The sequence below is a fragment of the Rhinopithecus bieti genome, unplaced genomic scaffold (assembly GCF_001698545.2).
Source record: "Rhinopithecus bieti isolate Rb0 unplaced genomic scaffold, ASM169854v2 scaffold_51827, whole genome shotgun sequence".
Lineage (NCBI taxonomy): Eukaryota > Metazoa > Chordata > Mammalia > Primates > Cercopithecidae > Rhinopithecus > Rhinopithecus bieti.
The window spans coordinates 120996-126264 of NW_016820189.1; the positions used below are offsets into that span (position 1 = coordinate 120996).

The 5269-nt window shown below is 44.3% G+C and overlaps 1 pseudogene; it reads left to right on the forward strand.

Annotated features, from left to right (window-relative positions):
* The first annotated feature begins 568 nt into the window (after positions 1–568).
* LOC108520311 (ubiquitin-40S ribosomal protein S27a pseudogene) lies at positions 569–1565 on the forward strand (annotated as a pseudogene).
* The last annotated feature ends 3704 nt before the right edge of the window (positions 1566–5269 follow it).

Consider the following 5269-nt stretch of genomic DNA (forward strand, 5'->3'; position numbering starts at 1 on the left):
TAATTATATTATATTATAATAATGACTATTATATAAGCAGTTCCCTATCCCACTTAACTTGTTTCTTGCGCTATCCAGAGTGATTTTTTCTTCGTTCCAACCAAAGGTGCGAAACAAATAAAATGTCTTTACTAATTTGACCAAGCATCAATATTAAAGAATGAAGTGAATGGAGTGATAGAACTAGTTATTGAAAGGAATTTGACTTCTCCCTTGATTAGTAATTAGCAACAGTTGCTTAATCGAACCTGGGTTTCCCATCCCCGAGTTAAAAGCTAACAAGGCAGTTACTGAGTGCATTTTCTAAGTGTGTCACGTATATCCACTCATGTAACACTCTCAATCCTAGGAGGTACAACTGCTTCATTCTATCCATTTTACAGATAAAGAAATGCAAATCGTATGAGGCATAGCTGGGATTTGAACCCATGGAGTCCAGTTCTAGAATCTGTGTTCTTAGTTACTAGGTTTTCCTAGTCTTTCAGTGTGGACTACCCTTTCTAACGTACCCTACTTTTGTTGTATTTTCAAACCTCTTTTTTTCTGTCAACCTACTACAAGATCCTGAATGCAGAAAAAAATTCTGGCTTTTCAATCTGCCATCTGCAGTGGAACTGCCACCGAAATACAGATTTTTTTAATAAAAATCTTTATGGGGAAGACCATCATCCTCAAGGCTGAATCCTTGGATATGACAGAAAATATAAAGGCCAAGACCCAGAATAAGAAAGGAATTCCTCTTAATCAGCAAAGGCAGATCTTTGCTGGAAAGCAACTGGAAGAAGAAGATGGATATACTTTGACTCCTTAATTCCTTCCTTCCTTCCTTCCTTCCTTCCTTCCTTCCTTCCTTCAGAGAGAGTCTTGCTGTGTCATCCAGGCTGGAATGCAGTGGCACAATCTTGGTTCACTGAAACCTCCACCTTCTAGGCTCAAGTGATCCTCCCATCTCAGCTTCCCGAGTAACTGGGACTACAGGCACACACCACCATGCCTGGCTGATTTTTGTATTTTTAGTAGAGACAGGGTTTTACCATGTTACCCAGGCTCGTCTTGAATTCCTGAGCTCAAGCAATCCCCTATCTTGGCCTCCCAAAGTGCTGAGATTACGGGCGTTAGCGCACCTGGCTAATTTTTTTTTTTTTATTTTTAGTAGACACTGGGTTTCACCATCTTGGCCAGGCTGGTCTCGAACTCCTGACCTCGTGATCCACCCGCCTCAACCTCCCAAAGTGCTGGAATTACAGGAGTGAGCCACCGCGCCCGGCTGATTACAACTTTCAAAAAGAGTCTACTCTTCATCTTGTGGTAAGACTTCGTGGTGGTGCTGAGAAAAGGAAGAAATCTTACACCACTCCCAGGAAGAATAAGCATGAGAGAAAGAAGGTTAACTGGCTGACTTGAAATGCTAGAAAATGGATGAGAATGGCCAAATTAGTTACCATCTTTGGAAATGCCCTTCAGATGATTGTGGCACTGGAGTGTTTATGGCCAGCCACTTGGAGCGAAACTACTGTGGCAAATTGTTGTCTGATGATTGCTTCAACAAACCAGAAGACAAGTAATGGTGTATGAGTTAATAAAAGACATGAACTAACTTTTTTTTAAAAGTCTGAGCGGAGCTGCTCCGATTAAAGATGGGCGCGAGAGTCACAGCTGTCTGGCGCCTCCCTCCTCCCTCGCAGGGAGTGTGGTTTGAAAATCTCCTGTGCATGTGTGGACAGAAGCAGGGGGGCTGAGAGTCTGACCTGTAAGATTCCAGGGGGTGTTCCCACTGCACTTGCTCTGGGATCCTGGCAAGTCATGTCACCTCTCGAATTTCAGGGTAACCTCCCACAACTCACAAGGGACCAAAGGCTCCCTGCCCATCCCAGGGTTCTGCTTGCTGGTTGGGCCAGGCTGGTAACAGATTATTTTCTGCCCAGATAGGCTACAAGCTAAAAAGAGAAAAACAAAATGAAGGGAATAGCAACTCTTACTCTGCCCCTAGCTCCTAGCTCACCAACTAGGTGCAGAAGTAAAATACAGTAACACCCGTAGCTGTCATCAGCTGGAACCCTTTCCATCTCTCTCAAATTTGAAGAGTTGTTTTGTCTCTCTCCCTCTCCCTCCCACCCTTTTCCTCGCCTTCTCCCCCTCTTTCCCTCTCTCCCCTCCTCCCCGTCTCTCTCCCTTTCTCTCTTCCCCTCTCCCCACAGTCTATGCCTGTGTGTGCACGTGTGCGTGTCTGTGTGCGTGTGTATGAATATCCTCTCTTTTGCTCCTTTCCATCAAGTATTTGAACTTTATCAGTCACCGTACGATCAGCGGAGCAGGCATCGTATATTTGTTCTGTGACTGTAGAACCTACAATCTCCTTTCTGATAAAGGAATCCTACTTGTTTCCATAGAGTATGACGTCCTCAAAATAAACATACACAGAACATAATTCGATTTTTTAAAGAGCTATAAAGCAGGTCTCCCCACAGAGATCAAAAGCCCACTTCCTGCCCACGGTACACGGGGCTATATCTATTTGTCTGCAGAGATAAGAAGGTCCAATATCTGAGCAGAACTAATTTCAAAGCCTGCTCAGCAGACTTCTGATAAATGTCTTTTAACCAGTTCTGTTGAAATGTGTAACAGAGCTGTCTTTTCTTTTCTTCTTTTCTTTTTCAGACAGGGTCTTGCAGTCACTGGAAAGCTTTATGCTCTGGGGGTGGAATCACGGGGTGGTAGCAGGCTTAGGGCCATTTCAAAGAAATGCATGCCGGCCCCATAGCAAGAACTCATCTCTACAAAAAATTTAAAAATTAGCTGGGCATGGCGGTGTGTGCCTGTAGTCCCAGCTGCTTGCGAGGCTGAGGCAGGAGGATCATTTGAGCCCAGGAGGTAGAGGCTGCAGTGAGTTATAATAGAAGCACTGCACTCAAACCTGACTGACACTGTGGGACCCCAATTCCAAGAAAGAAAGAAAGAGAGAAAGAAAGAAAGAGAGAGAGAAGCAAAGAGAGAGAGAGAAAGAAAGAAAGAGAGAGAGAGAGAGAAAGAAAGAGAGAGAAAGAAAGAGAGAGACAGAAAGAAAGAGAGAGAGAGAAAGAGAGAGAGAAAGAAAGAGAGAAAGAGAGAGAGAGAAAGAAAGAAAGAGAGAAAGAGAGAGAGAAAGAAAGAAAAAGAAAGAAAGAAAGAAAGAAAGAAAGAAAGAAAGAAAGAAAGAAAGAAAGAAAGAAAGAAAAGAAAGAAAGAGGGAGGGAAGGAAGGAAGGAGAGAAAGAAAGAGACAGAAAGAAAGAGGAAGGAAGGAAGAAAAAGAAAGAGAGAGAGAGAGAAAGAAACAGAGAGAGAAAGAAAGAAAAGAAAGAAGGAGGGAGGGAGGGAGGGAAGGAAGGAAGGAGAGAAAGAAAAAGAAAGAGGAAGGAAGGAAGAAAAAGAAAGAAAGAGAAAGAAGGAAGGAAGGAAGGAAGGAAGGAAGGAAGGAAGGAAGGAAGGAAAGAAAGAAAGAAAGAAAGAAAGAAAGAAAGAAAGAAAGAAAGAAAGAAAGAAAGAAAGAAAGAAAGATGGATGAAGGGAAGGAAGGAAGGAAAGAAGGGAGGGAGGAAGGGAAAGAAGGGAGGGAGGGAAGGAGAAATGAATGCACCCTAGGCAGAAACAGGGAATCTGTACTCAGATGAAGAAGGAATTTAAGCAGGAGAACAGAACTAACGGCCAGGATACTTCTGGGCGGTAATTTCTGGATCATATGACAATCTATCTTCCATGCCAGAAAAGGAACCTCTGATTCACACTAATGGTGAAACTGCCCAAGGGATTAAGTACTTTTCCATTCAGGATCTAACTTTAAGATCAGAATCAAGTCTTTCCCCTCTAATTTGGCCCATTTTCTCCATAAAGGACCATTAATATGATACAATAATCATTTTGTGGGTGCATTTTCTAGGCTAGGCACTAAGCGAGCCATTTTTTTCCACTCACTCATCCATGCTACAAACCTTTATTGGCAAACCACTGGGTGCCAGGCTCTGTCCTGTGTGTTGGGGATACGGCGATAAGGAATGTATTTGAAGTCCCTTTTGTCATGTGGCTCACATTCAAGTAGGAAAACACATAATCTTTTTAATGAGCAATAAATACACCTTGCCAAGCAACAAGGAAAGCTAAAAAACAAACAAACAAACAAAAACAGAATAAGGAGATTGAAACAGCATCCGATTTCAGATAGGGGAGTCGAGAGAGACTCTAAGATGAGGTGCAATTTGAGCAGGAATCGAAAAGCGGTGGGAGATTCAGCCTTCTAAATATCAAGGGAAGGGCAGTCCAGGGGAGGGCACGGTGCAGTGAGAGGCCGTGAGGTGGGGGCGCATTGGTGTGTTGCAGGGGCAGCTGAGAAGTGAGCGGTGATGGACAGAATGAGCAGAAGGATGGCATGAGTCCAGAGGGGTCACAGGCCCTGGGAGCATCCTGGGGACATGGATTTTATTCTGAAGCTGTTAGAGAGCTTTGAGATGAAGGAGAGTCTTGATATCTATGTGTTAAGGACAATTCTAGTTACTGTGAGGAAAACAGGGTTTAGACAGGCAAGAGTGGAAGCTGAAAGACTGGTTAGGCAGCAGATGCCACAGTCCAGGTGTGAGGTGTTTGGGTTTGGGTTGGCCTCCTAACCTAAGGGTGGACAGGAGTCGCCCGATTGCAGTTATGTTTCCAAAGTGGAAGCAACGAGATTTGTTGCTGAATTAAGCATGGAAGAGAAAAAACAGGTCAAAGATGATTCCAAGATTTCGGCTGGAGCAACCGGGAGAATTGATGGTGCCATTTAGACAGAGAAGAAGATTTACAAAGAAAGCAGCTGGTTTTGGGGAGGATATCCAGGATTTGGCTTTGGACCTGTTTGAACAGAAATCACAGAGGAGCTGGGGCACGGTATAAGGAGAGCCCAAAAGAGGGCTGAGGACTGGGCCTTGGGGTTGATTTGGGCGAAGAGGAGGATTCCCCAGAGAAGGATTCAGCAAAGGAGGCTGAGGAAGAGTAGCCTGGGAGGTTAAGAGAGACCTAAGAGAGAGTGATGTCCCCTGGCAGAGAGCACCAGGCGTTTCAAGGCAGAGGGCCTGATCCACTGTGTCACAAGCCACTGACAAAGGGAGCAACAGGGGACTGAGGCTTGACCTCAGATTTGGCAACACACAGCTGACCTTGATAATGTCATCACATGTAATTCTGATACCAGCCCTGCAAGCTAAATATTATTGTCTTCATTTTACAGATAAGGCAACGGAGGCCAGAGGAGGTTCAGTGAC